An 18,601-nucleotide genomic window follows, 5' to 3' on the forward strand; every position below is an offset into this window, starting at 1 on the left:
GTGAGGTGGCCACGTGACACAGGCATGTGTCACATTTCACCTGGGTGTGCTTCACACATGGCTCATGCATGGGCTTCGTGTGGTTAAGGGGTGGCTGGTCCAGGGTTCACACATGGGTGGCAGGTGGTTCAGGCGTGGCTGACATGTGACACGGGAATGTGTGACACAGGACCCTGGTGTGGCTGACACATGTCTCAGTCATGGCTGACACGTGACTCAGGCATGCATCGCACAGGGTCCATGTGTGACAGACATGTTGTCATGTGTGTGTGACGTGCCATAGAGGTGTGGCTCCCACATGACTCACAGGTTGCTGAAACGTGGCTCCCTCATACTCACACATGGCTGGCACTTGGCTCACGCATGGCTCAGCTGTGTTTCATGTATGTCTCCATTGCGGGTCATGTGTGATTCAAGCATCGAACATGTGTGTTTCACAGGTGGTTTAGATGTGCTTCAAGGGTGTCTCACATGTGGTTCATGCATGGCTCACACATTGTTCGGGTGTTACTCAGGAGTGGCTCACGCACGACTCGTCTGGTTCACAAATGGTAGAGGTCACTTTCACTCGTGGTTCAGGCATACCTCAGCCATGGCTCACACGTGATGCAGGCATGCCACAGCACTGGCTCCCAGGTATCTGACACATGATTCAGGCTTTTGTCATGCTGGGCTCACACATGGCCCAGGAGTGGCTCATGCACGGCTTTGGTGATGCTCAGGCATGGTTCACATGTGTTTGTGGCATGGGTGGCATGTGGTGCAGGCATGGCAGGCAAGTTGTGCCACTGTGGCTGACACGTGCTTCAAGTGAGGCTAACCTGTGGTTCAAGTGTGACTGGCACTTGGTGTGGCTCCTACGTGACTCAGAGGTAGCTGAAACGTGGCTCCCGCATCCTTAGTCTTGGCTGGCACGTGGCTCAAGCATGGCTCAGCTGTGTTTCATGTGTGGCTCCCATGCGGTTCATGTGTGGTTTAAGCATTGATCTTGTGTGTTTCACACATGGTTCAGATGTGCTTCAAGGGTGTCTCACATGTGGTTCATGCATGGCTCACACATGGTTCGGGTGTAATTCTGGCATGGCACTCGCACAACTTGTCTGGGTCACAAATGGTAGAGGACTCTTTCACACGTGTTTCAGGCATACCTCAGCCATGGTTCACACGTGATGCAGTCATGCCATAGCACTGGCCCCCATTTATCTGACACATGATTCAGGCTTTTGCCACGCATGGCTCACAAATGGCTCATGTGTGGCACATGCACACCTGTGGTACTGCTCAAGCGTGACTCACATGTGTTTGTAGCATGGTTGTCATGTGGTTCAGGCATGACAGGCAGGTTGTGCCAGTTTGGCTGACATGTGCTCCGTGTGAGGCTGACCTGTGGTTCAACTGTGACTGGCACTTGGTTCAGGACGGGCTGTCACAAGACATTCGGCACAGATGAGACGTGACTTCAGGCGTGGCTCACATGTCATGCAGGCATGGCTGACACATGACTCAGGTGAGGCAGCCACGTGACACAGGCGTGCAGTATATGTCACCTGTGTGTGGTTCACACATGGCTCATGCATGGCCTTCATGTGGTTCAGGGGTGGCTGGTGCAGGGTTCACGAGTGGGTGGATGGGGGTTCAGGCCTCGCTGACATATGACAAATGCATGTGTGAAACATGACCCTTCTGTGGTTCACACATGTCTCAGTCATGGCTGACATGTGACTCAGGCATGCATCGCACAGGATCCATGTGTGGCAGACATGTGGTCACGTGTGTGTGACATCCCGTACAGGTGTGGCTCCCACGTGACTCACAGGTTGCTGAAAAGTGGCTCCTGCATACTCAGTCATGGCGTTTGTCACGCATGTCTCACACATCTCTCAGGTGTGGCTCATGCACAGCCTAGGTGCTGCTAAAGCCTGCTCGCATGTGTGTGTGGCATCTTTGGCACGTGGTTCCTGCATGGCAGGCAAGTTGGGCCAGTGTGGCTGACACATGCTTCAAGTGAGTCTGACCTGTGGTTCAAGTGTGACAGCTACTTGGTTCAGGCCTAGCTGGCAAATGACTTCAGCACTGCTGCATCCACCTACATGGGCACTTCATCCTATGTCACAACATACTGCATCCACCTTGTGGGACACTACAACTACTGCATGGGAACTGCATCCACATTCAGGCAATTGTAGGGGGCACTACAACCACTGCAGCATCACTGCATCCACATTCATTCGCCTTGCATCCTCCGTCACAACAAGCTGCAACCACATTGTGGGACACTGAATCCACTGCATGACTACTGCATCCACATTCCCGGACAATGTGGGGGGGCATTGCAAACACTGGAGGGACACTGCATACAGCTGAAGGGGCACAGCAGGTGCTCTGCAAACACTGCAGGCTCACTGCATCCACCTTCATGGGCACTGCATCTTCCAGCACAACATACAACACCCACCTTGTGGGACACTGCAACTACTGCATGGGCACTGTATCCACATTCAGGGAGCTGTAGGGGGCACTGCAACCACTGCAGCATCACTGCATCCACCTCCATGGGCCCTGCATCCTATATCACAACACACTGCATCCACCTTGTGGGACACTGCATCCACTGCATGACTACTGCATCCACATTCCTGGACAATGCGGGTGGCACTGCATGCAATGAAGGGGCACTGCATCCACCTTCATGAGAACTGCAACATCAGTCATATCGGACTGCATCCACCTTGTGGGACACTGCATCCACTGCCTGGGCATTGCATCCACATTGCCGGACAATGCAGGGGGCACTGCAGCCACAGACAGGACACTGCACCCACCTTCATGGGCACTGCTTCCTCCGTCACAACATACTGCATAAACCTTTAGGTACACTGCATGCACTGCATGGGCACTGCATTCACCTTCAGGGACACAGAAGGCGGCACTGCAACCACTGCAGCCACACTGTTCCTTCTGATTTGGAAATGCAGGAGCACTGCAAGCACTGCAGGGTCACTGCATCCACTGCATGTTGACAGCATCCACATTCAGGGACACAGCAGATTGCACTGCAACCACTGCCGGATCACTGCATCCTCCTTCATGAGCCCTCAATCCTCCATCACAACATAAGGCATCCACCTTTTGGGACACTGCATCCACTGCAGGAGCACTGCATCCACATTCAGGGAAACTGCAGGGGCACTGAAACCACTGCCGGATCACTGCATCCTCCTTCATGAGCCCTCAATCCTCCATCACAACATACTGCATGCACCTTGTGGGACACTGCATCCACTGCATGGGCACTGCATCCACATTCAGGGAAACTTTAGGGAGCACTGCAAGCACTGTTGGTTCACCGCATCCACCTTCATGGGCACTGCATACTCTGACAAAACATACTGCAGCTACCTTGTGAGACACTTCATCCATGGCATGCCCACTGCATCCACATTCCAGGACAATGCAGGGGGCAATGCAACCACTGCAGGGAAACTGCATCCAGCTGAAGTGGCACTGAAGGCGTACTGCATTCACTGCTGGCTCACTGCATCCAACTCTTGGGCACTGCACCCTATGTCACAACATACGGCAACCAAATTTTGGTACTCTGCATACACAGCATGGGCACTGCATCCACATTTAGCGACACAGAACGGGGCACTGAAACCAATGCAGGGACACTGCAGCCAGCTGAAGTGGCACTGCAGGTGCACTACAATGACTGCAGGATCTCTGCATCATACTTCATGATCACTGAATCCACCAGCACAACATAAGGCATCCACCTTGTGTGACACTGCATCCACTGCATGAGCACTGCATCCACATTCAGGTAATCGGCAGGGGCACTGCAAACACTGCAGGATCACTGCATCCACTTCTATGGGCACTGCATCCTCTGACACAACATACTGCCTAAACCTTTAGGTACACTGCCTCCACTGCATGGGCACTGCATTCACCTTCAGGGACACAGAAGGCGGCACTGCAGTCACTGCAGCAACACTGCTTCCAGCTGATGTGGAAATGCAGGTGCACTGCAATCACTGCAGGATCACTGCATCCACTGCATGTTCACAGCATTGACATTCAGGGACACAGCAGGGTGCACTGCAATCACTGCCGGATCACTGTATCCACCCTCATGGGCACTACATCCTCCATTACAACATACTGCATTCACCTTGTGGGACTTGCATCCAATGCATGGGCACTGCCTGCAGATTCAGGGAAGCTGTAGGGAGCTCTGCAACGACTGAAGGTTCACAGAATTTACCTTCATGGACACTGCATCCTCTGACAAAATATACTGCATTGGCCTTGTGAGACACTGCATCCACTGCATGACCACTGCATCCACATTCCAGGACAATGTTGGGGGCACTGCAACCACTCCAGTGACACTGCAGCCAGCTGAAGTGGCACTGCAGGTGCAATGCAATGACTGCAGGATCACTGCATCCACTGCATGTTCACAGCATCCACATTCAGGGACACAGCAGGATGCACTGCAACCACTGCTGGATCACTGCATCCTACTTCATGAGCACTCACTACTCCATCACAACATAAGGCATCCACCTAGTGGGACACTGCATCCACTGCATGAGCAACACATCCACATTCAGGTATACTGCATGGGGCACTGCAACCACTGCAGGATCACTGCATCCACCGTCCTGGCCACTGCATCATCTGTCACAACATACTGGATGCACATTGTGGGACACTGCATCCACTGCATGGGCACTGCGTCCTCTGTCACAACATACTGCATAACTCTTTATGTACAGTGCATTCACTTCATGGGCAGTGCATACAACTTCAAGGACACAGAAGGTGGCACTGCAACCACTGCAGCAACACTGCTTCCAACTGATGTGGAAATGCAGGCACACTGCAGTCACTGCAGGATCACTGCATCCACGGCATGTTCACAGCATCCACATTCCGGGACAAGCAGGGTGCACTGCAACCACTGCCGGATCACTGTATCCACCCTCATGGGCACTGTATCCTCTGTCACAACATACTGAATGCACCTTGTGGGACACTGCATCCACTGCATGGGCACTGCATCCACATTCATGGAAACTTCACAGGGCACTGCAACCATTGCAGCCACACTGCATCCAGCTGAAGTGTATCTGCAGGTGCACTGCCATCACTGCAGGATCACTGCATCCACCTTCATGTGCACTGCATCCTACTTTACAACATACTGCATCCACCTGGGGCCACACTGCAGTTGCTGCATGCACACTGCATCTACATTCAGGGACACTGCAGGGGGTCTGCAACCACTGCAAAAACACTGCATCCAGCTGATGTGGCACTGCAGGTGCACTGCAATCAATTCAGGTTTACTGTATCCACATACATGGGCACTGCATCCTCCATCACAGCATACTTATTCCACCATGTGGGAGACTGCATCCACTGCACGTTCACTGCATCCACATTCAGGGATCCCTGCAGGGGGAATGGCAACCACTGCAGGATCACTGCATCCACCTTCATCGGCACTGCATCTTCTGTAACAACATACTGCATCCAACTTGTGGGACACTTCATCCACGGCCTGGGCACTGCATCCACATTCCCGGACAATGCTGGGGGCACTTCAACCACTGCGGGCTCACTGCATCCGCCTTCTTGAGCACTGCATCATCCGTCACAACATACTGCATCCACCTTCTGTGACACTGCAGCCACTGCATGGGCACTTCAAACAAATTCAGGGACATGGCAGGGGCACAGCAACCACTGCATGGAAACTGCATCCAGCTGAAGTGGCACTGCTGGTGCACTGCAAAACCTGCAGGATCACTGCATCCACAATCATGAGCACTGCATCTTCCATCACCACATACTGCATCCACCCTGTTTGACTCTGCATCCACTGCATGGGCACTGCATCCACATTCATGGAAACTTCACAGGGCACTGCAACCACTGCAGGAACACTGCATCCAACTTCATGTGCACTGCATCCTACTTCACAACATACTGCATCCACATTGGATCACACTGCAGACAATGCATGAGCACTGAATCCACATTCCCGGACAATGCAGGGGGCACTGCAACCACTGCAGGCTCACTGCATCCACCTTCATGGGCACTGCATTCTCCTTTGAAACTTAATGCTTCCACCTTATGGGATACTACATCCAGTGCATCAGCACTGCATCCACATTCAGGGACAATGCGGGGGGCACTGCAACCACTTCAGGGACTTTGGATGCAGCTGAAGTGGCACTGCAATCACTCCCGTCTCACTGCATGCAGCTTCGTGAGCACTGCATCATCTGTCACAACGTAATGCATCCACCTTGTAGGACACTGCATCCAATGCATGGGCACTGCATCCACATTCCCGGACAATGCAGGGTGCACTGCAACCACTGCAGGCTCACTGCATCCACCTTCGTGACCACTGCATCTTCCATCACAACATACTGCATCCACCTTCTGTGACACTGCAGCCACTGCATTGGCACTGCATCTACATTCATGGACAGTGCAGCAGGCACTGCAACCACTGCATGGAAACTGCATCCAGCTGAAGTGGCACTGCTGGCACACTGCAAAACCTGCAGGATCACTGCATCCACAATCAGGAGCACTGCATCTTTCATCACAACATTCTGCATCCACCTTGTTTGACACCGCATCCATTGCATTGGCACTGCATCCATATTCAGGCAAATTGCACAGGGCACTTCACCAACTGCAGCATCACTTCATCCACCTTCATGGGCACTGCATCGTCCATCACAACATACTGCATCCACCTTCTGGGACACTACATTGACTGCACAGGCACCACATCCACATTCTGGAACACTGCAGTGGGCACTGCAGGACACTGCATCCAGCTGAAGAGACACTGCAGGCACACTGCCATCACTGCAGGATCACTGCATCCACCTTCATGTGCACTGCATCGTACTTCGCAACATACTGCATCCACCTGGGTCCACACTGCAGTCACTGCATGCGCACTGCATCCACATTCAGGGACACTTCTGGGGGCACTGCAACCACTGCAGGATCACGCATCCACCTTCATGGGCACTGCAGTCTCTGTCACAACATACTGCATCCACCTTGTGGGACACTGCATCCACTGCATGGGCACTGAAACAACATTCAGTGACAATGCGGGGGCACTGCTAACAGTGCAGGTACACTGCGTCCTGCTGAAGGGGCACTGCAGGTGCACTGTAATCACTGAAGGCTCACTGCATACTCCTTCATGACACTGCATTCTGTGTCACAACATACTACATTCACCTAGAGTGACACTGCAGCCAATGCATGGGCACTTCAAGCAAATTCAGGGACACACAATGTGGCACTGCAACCAAGGCAAGCATGCTGCATCCTGCTGAAGTGGCACTGCAGTACACTGCAAACCCTGCAGGATCACTGCATCCACTGTCATGGGCACTGCATCTTCCATCACAACATACTGCATACACCTTTGGGACACTGCATCCACTGCATGGGCACTGCATCTACCTTCAGGGACACAAAAGGGGGCACATAAACCATTGGAATTCCATGCATCCAGCTGATTTGGCAACGTAGCTACACTGCAATCACTGCAGGATCAGTGCATCCTCCTTCATGGGTACTGCATCCTCCATCACAGCATACTGCATCCACCTTGTGTGACACTGCAGCCACTGCATGGGCACTGCATCTACATTCAGGGACATGTCAGGGGGCTCTGCAACACTGAAGCTACATTGTATCCAGCTGAAGTGGCACTGCAGGCTCACTGCCATCACTGCAGGATCACTGCATTAACCTTCATCGGCACTGCATACTACAACACGTCACAATGCCTCCACATTGTGGGACACTGCATCCACTGCATGAGCACTGCATCTACATTCCAGGACAATGCAGGAGGCACTGCAACCACTGCAGGGACACTGCATACAGCTGAAGTCACACTGCAGGCACTCTGCATTCAGCACAGGCTCACTGCATCCACCTTCGTGGGCACTGCATCCTCCATCACAACATAGGACATCCACTTTGTGGGACACTGCAACTACTGCATGGGGACTGCATCCACATTCAGGGAACTGTAGGGGGCACTGCAACCACTGCCAGATCTCAGCATCCACCTTCATGGGCCCTGCATCCTCCGTCACAACATACTGCATGCACATTGTGGGACACTTCATCCACTGCATGGGCACCACATCCACGTTCAGGAAGTCTGCAGTTGTCTCTGCAACCACTGCAGCAACACTGCATCCAGCTTACGTGGCACTGCAGGCGCTGTGCAATCACTGCAGACTCACTGCATCCACATAGGTGGACACTGCATCCTCCGACAAAACATACTGCACCCGCCTTGTGAGACACAGCATCCACTGCTTGACCACTGCATGAACATGCCAGGACAATGCCGGGGGCACTGCAACCACTGCAAGGACACTGCATCCTCCGTCACAACATACTGCATAAGCCTTTAGGTACACTGCATCCACTGCATGGGCACCACATTCACCTTCAGGGACACAGAAGGTGGCACTGCAACCCCTGCAGGGACACTGCTTCCAGCTGATGTGCAAATGCAGGTGCACTGCAATCACTGCACGATCACTGCCCCAACTGCATGTTCACAGCATCCACATTCAGGGACACAGCAGGGTGCACTGCAACCACTGCTGGATCACTGCATCCACCTTCATTGGCACTGCATCCTCCGTCTCAACATACTGCATGCACCTTATTGGACACTGCATCCAATGCCTGGGCTCTGCATCCACATTCTCGGACAATGCAGTGCGCACTGCCACCACTGCAGGGACACTGCGTACAGCTGAAGTCGCACTGCAGGTGCACTGCATTCAGCACAGGCTCACCGCATCCACCTTCGTGGGCATTGCATCTTCCATCACAACATACTACATCTGCCTTTTGGGACACTGCAACTACTGCATGGGGACTGCATCCACATTCAGGGAACTGTATGGGGCACTGCAACCACTGCAGCACCACTGCATCCACCTTCATGGGCCCTGCATCCTCCATCACAACATACTACATCCACCCTGTGGGACACTGCATCCACTGCATGACTACTGCATCCACATTCCCGGACAATGCAGGGGGCACTGCAACCACTGCAGCAACACTGCATCCAGCTGAAGTGGCACTGCAGGTGCACTGCCATCACTGCAGGATCACTGCATTCACCTTCATCGGCACTGCATACTGCAAAACACCACAATGTCTCCACATTGTGGGACACTGCATCCACTGCATGAGCATTGCATCCATATTCCAGGACAACGCAGAGGGCATTGCAACTACTGCAGGGACACTGCATGCAGCTGAAGTGTCACTGCAGGTTCATTGCAATCACTGAATGTTCACTGTATCCACTGCATGTTCACTGCATCCACATTCAGTGACACTGCAGTGTGCACTGCAACCACTGAAGGATCACTGCTTCCACCTTCATGGACACTGCATCCTCTCTCACAACATACTGCATCCACATTGTGGACACTGCATCCACTGCCTGGGCATTGCACCCACATTCCCGGACAATGCTGGGGATAGTGCAACCACTGAAGCAACACTGTAACCAGGTGAAGTGACACTGCATGCGCACTGACATCACTGCATGATCACTGCATCCCCCTTCATGGGCACTGATTACTACAACACAACAGACTGCCTCCACGATGTGGGACACTGCATCCACTGCAAGGGCACGGCATTCTAATTCAGGGACACTGCAGGGGGCACTGCAACCACAGCACGATCACTACATGCACTTTCATGGGCACTGCATCCTCCATCACAACACACTGCATCTACATTCAGTGACAGTGCAGCCTTTGCATGGACACTGCATCCACAATCAAGCACAGTGCTGGAAGCATTGCAACCACTGTAGGGACACTGCATCCAGCTGAAGAGGCACTGCAGGTGCACTGCAATCACTGCAGGATCAGTGGGCACTGCATCCTCCGTCACAACATTCTGCACCCAGCTTTTGAGATTCTGTATCCTCTGCATGGGCACTGCATCAGAGTTCAGGGCCAATGCAGCGGCACTGCAACCACTGCAGGGATACTGAATCCAGATGAAGTGGCACTGCAGTTGCACTGCAATCACTGAAGAATCAATTCATCCACATTCATGAGCACTGCATCCACATTCAGGGACACCGCATCACTGCATCCACCCTTATTTGCACTGAATCCTCTGTCACCACATACTGCAACCATCTTGTGGCTCACTGCATCCACTGCATGGGCACTTCATCCACATTCAGGGAAAATGCAGGGGACACTGCAACCACAGAAGGGAGACTGCATCCACATGAAGTGGCACTGTAGGTGCACTGTAATCACTGCAGGATCACTATATCCTCCTTCAAAGGCACTTCATCCCACTGCAAAACATACTGCATCCACATTGTGGGACACTGCATGCACTGCATGGGCACTGCATCCACATTCATGAAAACTGTAGGGGGCACTACAACCACTGCAGCAACACCGCATTCAGTTGAAGTGGCACTGCAGGTGCACAGCCATCACTGCAGGATCACTGCATTAACCTTCATTGGCACTGCGTACTACAGCACACCACAATGCCTCCAAATTGTGGGACACTGGATCCACTGCATGAGCACTGCATCCACATTCCAGTACAATGCAGGGGGCATTGCAACCACTGCAGGGACACTGCATCCAGCTGATGTGGCACTAAGGCGTACTGCAATCACAGCCAGCTCACTGCATCCAAATCGTGGGCACTGAAACCTCTGTCACAACATAGGGCAACCAACTTTTGGTACTATGCATCCACTGCATGGGCACTGCATCCACATTCAGGGACAATGCAGGTTTCACTGCAACCATTGCAGGGACACTGCATCCAGATGAAGTGGCACTGCGGGTGCACTGCAATGACTGCAGGATCAGTGCATTGTCCTTGATGGGCACTGAATCCTACTTCACAACATACTATATCCACCTAGGGTGACACTGCAGACACTGCATGGGCACTGCATACACATTCAGGGACATGGCAGGGCACTCTGCAACAACTACAGCTACACTGCCTCCAGATGAAGTAGCACTGCAGGCGCACTCAATCACTGAAGTTTCACTGCATCCACTGCCTGGCACTGCATCAACATTCCAGGACAATGCTGGGGCCAAGCCAACCACTGCAGGGACACTGCATCCACCTTCATGGGCACTGCATCATCCGTCACAACATACTGTATAAACCTTTATGTACACTGCATTCACTGCATGGGCACTGCATCACGTTCAGGGACACAGAAGGCGGCACTGCAACCCCTGCAGGGACACTGCGTCCAGCTGATTTGGAAATGCAGTTGCACTGCAATCACTGCAGGATCACTGCATCCACTGCATGTTCACAGCATCCACATTCAGGGACACAGCAGGGTGCACTGCAACCAAAGCCACATCACTGCATCCACCTTCATGGGCACTGCATCCTCCATCACAACATACTGCATGCACCTTGTGGGACACTGCATCCAATGCCTGGGCACGGCATCCACGTTCTCGGATGATGCAGTGGGCACAGCAACCACAGAAGGGACACTGCACACAGCTGAAGTCGGACTGCTGCTGCACTGCATTCAGCACAGGTTCACTGCATCCAGCTATGTGGGCAATGTATCTTCAATCACAACATACGACAGCCACCTTGTGGGACACTGCATCCACTGCATGGGCACTGCATCCACATTCAGGGAACTGTTGGGGGCACTGCAACCACTGCAGCATCACTGTATCCACCTTCATGGGCCCTGCATCCTCCATCACAACATACTGCATCCACCATGTGGGACACTGCATCCACTGCATGACTACTACATCTGCATTCCAGGCAATGCAGGGGGAACTGCAAGCACTGCAGGGAGACTGCATTCACCTTCATGAGAACTGCATCATCCATCATAACATACTGCATCTGCCTTGGGACAGTGGATCCACTGCCTGGCCACTGCATCCACATTCCCAGACAATGCAGTGGGCACTGCAACCACTGCAGGAACACTGTATAGAGCTGAAGTTGCACTGCAGCTGCACTGCATTCAGCACTGGTTCACTGCATCCACCTTCGTGGGCACTACATTTTCCATCACAACATACGACAGAAACCATGTGGGACACTGCAACTACTGCATGGGCACTGCATCCACATTCAGGGAACTGTAGGGGGCACTGCAACCACTGCAGGGACACTGCATCCAGATGAAGTGGCACTGCAGGTGCACTGCAATCACTGCAGACTCACTGTATCCACATTCATGGGCACCGCATGGTCCGTCAACACATACTGCATCCACATAGTGGGACACTGCATGCACTGCATGGCCACTGCATTCACTTTCAGGGAAATTGTAGGGGGCACTGCAACCTCTGCAGGGTCACCGCATCCACCATCATGGGTACTGCATCCTCCAACACAACATTCTTCTTCCACCTTGTGAGACACTGCATCCACTGCATGACCACTGCATCCACATTACAAGGCATGGGGCACAGCACCAAAGCAGGGACACTGCATCCACCTTCATGGGCATGCATCCTCCATCACAACATACTGCATAAACCTTTAGGTACACTGTATCCACTGCGTGGGCACTGCATTCACCTTCAGGGACACACAAGGTGGCAGTGAAACCACTGCAGCAACACTGCCTCCAGCTGATGTGGAAATGCAGGCGCACTGCAATCACTGCAGGATCACTGCATCCATGGCATGTTCAGAGCATCCACATTGAGGGACACAGCAGGGTGCACTGCAACCACTGCCAGCTAACTGTATCCACCCTCATGCTCATTGCATCCTCCATCACAACATACTGCATGCACCTTGTGGGACACTGCATCCACTGCATGGGCACTGCATCCACATTCAGGGACAAGGCAGGGAGCACTGCAACCACTGCAGGGATACTGCATCTAGATGAAGTGGCACGGCAGTTGCACTGCAATCACTGCAGGGTCAGTGCATCCTCCTTCATGGGCACTGGATCCTACTTCACAACATACTGCATCCAGGTTGGGTCACACTGCAGACACTGCATCGGCAGTGCATCCACATTCAGGGACATTGCAGGGGGCTCTGCAACCACCGCAGCTACACTGTATCCAGCTGTAGTGGCACTGCAGCCTCACAGCAATCACTGAAGTTTCACTGCATCCACTGCATTGGCACTGCATCAAAATTCCAAGGCAATGCCGAGGGAAATGCAACCACTGCAACCACTGCAGGGACACTGCATCCAGCTTCATGTGCACTGCATCCTCCGTCACAACATACAGCATAAACCTTTACGTGCACTACATTCTCTGCATGGGCACTGCATTACACTTCAGCGACACAGAAGGTGGCACTGCAACCCCTGCAGCTTCAACGCATCCACCTTCATGGGCACTGAATCCTCCCAAATAACATACTGCATCCAGCTTTTGAGACACTGCATCCTCTGCATAACCACTGCATCCACATTCCAGGACAATGCCCGGGGCACTGCAAGCACTGCAGGGACACTGCATCCACCTTCATGGGCACTGCATCCACTTCATGGGCACTTCATTCACATTCAGGGACACACTAGGTGGCACTGCAATCACTGCAGGAACACTGCTTACAGGTGATGTTTATATGCAGGTGCACTGCAATCACTGCAGGATCACTTCATCCACTGCATGTTCACAGAATACAAATTCAGGGACACAGCAGGGTGAACTGCAACCACTGCCAGATCACTGCATCCACCATCATGGGCACTGGATCCTACTTCACAACATACTGCATCCACCTTGTGTCACACTGCAGACACTGCATGGGCAGTACATCCATATTCAGGGACATTGCAGGGGCTCTGCCACCACTGCAGCAACACTGTATCCAGCTGAAGTGGCACTGCAGCTGCTCCGTAATCACCGAAGTTTCACTGCATCCACTGCTTTGGCACTGCATGAACATTCCAGGGCAATGATGGGGGAATTGCAATCACTGCAGGGACACTGCATCCACATTCATGGGCACTGCATCCTCTGTCACAACATACTGCATGCACCTTGTGGGACATTGCATCCACTGCATGGGCACTGCATCCACGTTCAGGGACACTGCAGTTGGCTCTGCAACTACTGCAGCAACACTGCATCCCGCTCAAGTGGCACTGCAGGAGTATTGCCATCACTGCAGGCTCACTGCCTCCACGTTCGTGCACTCTACATCCTCTGTCACAACATACTGCATCCAGCTTTGGGACACTCCATGCACTGCATAGGCACTGCATATACATTCAGGGAAACTGTAGGGGCACTGCAACCACTGCAGGTTCACCACATCCACCTTCATGGGCACTGCATCATCGGGCATAACCTTCTGCATCCACCTTGTGGGAGACTGCATGCACTGCATGGTCACTGCATCCACATTGAGCGACACTGCAGGGTGCACTGCAACAACTGCAGGATCACTGCTTCTGCATTCATGGGCAATGCAACCTCTGTGACAACATACTGTATCCACCTTGTGGGACACTGCATCCACTGCATGGTCACTGCATCTACATTAAGGAACACTGCATGGGTTCTGCAACCACTGCAGCAACACTGCATCCAGCTGATGTGGCAATGCATTCACACTGCAATCACAGCAGGCTCACTGCTTCCACGTTCGTGTGCACTGCATCTTCTGTCAAAACATACTGCATCGAACTTGTGGGAGACTGCATGGTCACTCTATCAACATTGAGGGACACTGCAGGTTGCACTGCAACCACTGCAGGATCACTGACTCCGCCTTCATGGGCACTGCATCCTCTGTCACAACATACTGCATCCACCTTGTGCGACACAGCATGCACTGCATGGGCACTGAATCCACATACAGGGAAACTGTATGGTCACTGTAACAACTGCAGGATCACCGCATCCACCTTCATGGGCACTGCATCCTCCATCACAACATACTGCATCTGCCTTGTGGGACACTACATCAACTGCATGGGCACTGCATCCACATTCAGGGACACTGCAGGGTGCACTGCAACCACCGCAGGCTCATTGCTTCCACATTCGTGTGCACTGCATCCTCCCTCACAACATACTGCACCCACCTTTTGGGAGAGTGCATGCACTGCATGGTTTCTGCACCCAAATAGAGGGACATTGCAGGGGGCACTCCAACCACTGATGGGTCACTGCTTCCACCTTCATGGCTACTGCCTCCTCGGTCACAACATACTGCATCTACCTTCAGTGACCATGCAGCCATTGCATAGGCACTGCATCCACATTCAGGGACAGTGCAGGGGGCAATGCAACCACTGCAGGCATACTGCATCCACCTTCATGAGCACAGCATCATCGGTCACATCATGCTGCATCCACCTTGTGGGATATGGCATCCACTACATGGTCACTGCATCCACATTCAGGGAAACTGGAGTGGGCACTGCAACAACTGCAGGATCACTACATCCACCTTCATGAGCACTGCATCCTCCATCACAACAATCTGCATCCGCCTTGTGGGAAATTGCATTCACTGCATGGGCACTGCATCCACATTCAGGGACACTTCATCCAGCTGAAGTGGCACTGCAGGTGCTCTGCAATCACTACAGGATCACTGCATCCTCCTTCATGGGCACTGCATCCTGCTTCACAACATACTGCATCCACCTTCGTTCACACTGCTGACGCTGCATGGGCACTGCATCCACATTCAGAGACACTGCAGTGGGCTCTGCAACCCATGCAGCAACGTTGCATCAAGATGAAGTGTCACTGCTGGTGCACTGCAATCACGGAATGTTCACTGCATCCACATTCAATGACACTGCAGGGTGTACTGCAACCACTGCAGGATCACTGCTTCCACCTTCATTGACACTGCATCCTCTCTCACAACATACTACATCCACATTGTGGACACTGCATCCACTGCCTGGGCACGGCATCTACATTCCCAGACAATGCTGGGAAAGTGCAACCACTCAAGCAACACTGTAACCAGGTGAAGTGACACTGCATGTGCACTGACATCACTGCAGGATCACTGCATCCACCTTCATGGGTTCAGATTACTACAACACAACAGACTGCCTCCACCATGCAGGACACTGCATCCACTGCAAGGGCACGGCATTCTAATTCAAGGACACTGCAGGGGGCACTGCAACGACTGCATGATTACTGCATGCACTTTCATGGGCACTGCATCCTCCGTCACAACACACTGTATATACCTTCAGTGACAGTGCAGCCTTTGCATTGACACTGCATCCACAATCAGGCACAGTGCAGGGGGCAATGCAACCACTGCAGGGACACTGCATCCAGCTGAAGAGGCACTGCAGGTGCACTGCAATCACTGCAGGATCACTGTATCTGCATACATGGGCACTGCATCCTCCGTTACAACATTCTGCATCCACCTTTTGACTGCATCACCTTCATGGGCACTGCATCCTCCGTCACAACATACTGCATCCAGTATTTGTTACTCTGCATCCACTGCATGGGCACTGCATTCACATTCAGGGACACAAAAGGGGGCACGGCAACCAATCAGGGACCCCACATCCAGTTGATGTGGAACTGCAGGTGCACTGCAATCACTGCAGGATCACTGCATCCTCCTTCATGGGCACTGCATCCTGCTTCACAACATACTGCATCCACCTTGGGTCACATTGCATACAATTTATGGGCACTGCATCCACTTTCGGGGACACTGCATAGGTTCTGCAACCACTGCAGCAACACCTCATCCAGCTGATGTGGCATTGCATGCGCACTGCAATCACCGCTGGCTCACTGCTTCCACGTTCGTGTGCACTGCATCTTCCTTCAAAACATACTGCATCGAACTTGTGGGATACTGCATGGTCATTGCATCCACATTGAGGGACACTGCAGGTTGCACTGCAACCACTGCAGGATCACTGCTTCCGCCTTCATGGGCACTGCATCCTCTGTCACAACATACTTCATCCACCTTGTAGGACACTGCATCCACTGCATGGGCACTGCATCGACATTCCCGGACAATGCAGGGGGTACTGCAAACACTACACACACACTGCATCCACCTGAATGAGCACTGCATCATCAGTCATAACATGCTTCATCCACCTTGTGGGACACGGCATCCACTGCATGGGCACTGCATCCACATTCAGGGACAATGCAGGGGCACTACAACCATTGCCGGGACACTGCATCCACCTTCATGGGTACTGCATCATCCTTCATAACATACTGCCTCCACCTTGTGGGACACTGCATCCACTGCATAGACACGGCCTCAACATTCAGGTTCAATGGAGGGGGCTGGGCACACACTGCACGGACATTGCATACAGCTGAAGGGGCACTGCAGGCACACAGCAAACACCTCAGGCACACTGATCCCATCTTTGTGAGCACTGCATTCTCCGTAACAACACACTGCAACCACTTTCTCTGACACTGAATCCTCCTTCTTGGGCACTGCATCCTCCATCACAACAGATTGCATCCAAGTTGTGTGACACTCCATCTGCTGCATGGTCACTGCATTCACATTCATGGAAACTGCAGGGGGCTCTGAAACCACTGCAGCAACACTGCATCAAGATGAAGTGTCAGTGCAGGCACATGGCAATCACTGAAGTTTCACTGCATCTACAGCATGTTCACAGCATCCACATGCAGGGACAGAGCAAGGTGCATGGCAACCACTGCAGGATCACTGCATCCAGCTTCATGGGCACTGTGTCATCGGGGATAACATTCTGCATCCACCTTTTGGGACACTGCATCCACTGAATGGGCAATGCATCAAGATTCAGGGACAATGCAGGGGGCACCTCAAACACAGAAAGGACACTGCATATAGCTGCAAGGGCACTGCATACTCCTTCACAACATACTGCACCCACCTTTTTGGACACTGCATCCACTGCATGGGCACTGCATCCACATTCAGGGACAGTGCAGGGGTCACTGGAACCACTGCAGGGACACTGCATCCAGCTGAAGTGGTAATGCAATCACTGCAGGATCACTGCATCCCACTACAATCACAGTGCAACATAAATCCCAACATACTGCATCCATCTTGTGGCACACTGCATCCACTGCACGGGCCCTGCATCCATATTCAGGAAAACTGCAGGGGACACTGCAACCACTGCAGGGACACTGCATCCCCCTTCATGGGCACTGCATCATCCATCACAACATACTGCATGCACATTGTGTGACACTGCATCCACTGCTTGGGTACTGAATGCATGTTCAGGGACACTGCAGTTGGCTCTGCAACCACTTCAGCAACACTGCATCCAGCTGAAGTGGCACTGCAGGTTCACTGCAATCACTGCAGGCTCACTGCATCCACCCTTGTGGGCACTGCATATTCCGTCACAACATACGGCATCCACCTAGTGGGACACTGCATGCAGTGCATGGGAATTGCATACAAAATTCAGGTAAACTGTAGGGGGCACTGCAACCTCTGCAGGTTCACCGCATCCACATTCATGGGCACTGCATACTCCAACAAA

This window comes from Equus przewalskii, chromosome 26 (genome assembly GCF_037783145.1).
Source record: "Equus przewalskii isolate Varuska chromosome 26, EquPr2, whole genome shotgun sequence".
Classification (NCBI taxonomy): Eukaryota; Metazoa; Chordata; class Mammalia; order Perissodactyla; family Equidae; genus Equus; species Equus przewalskii.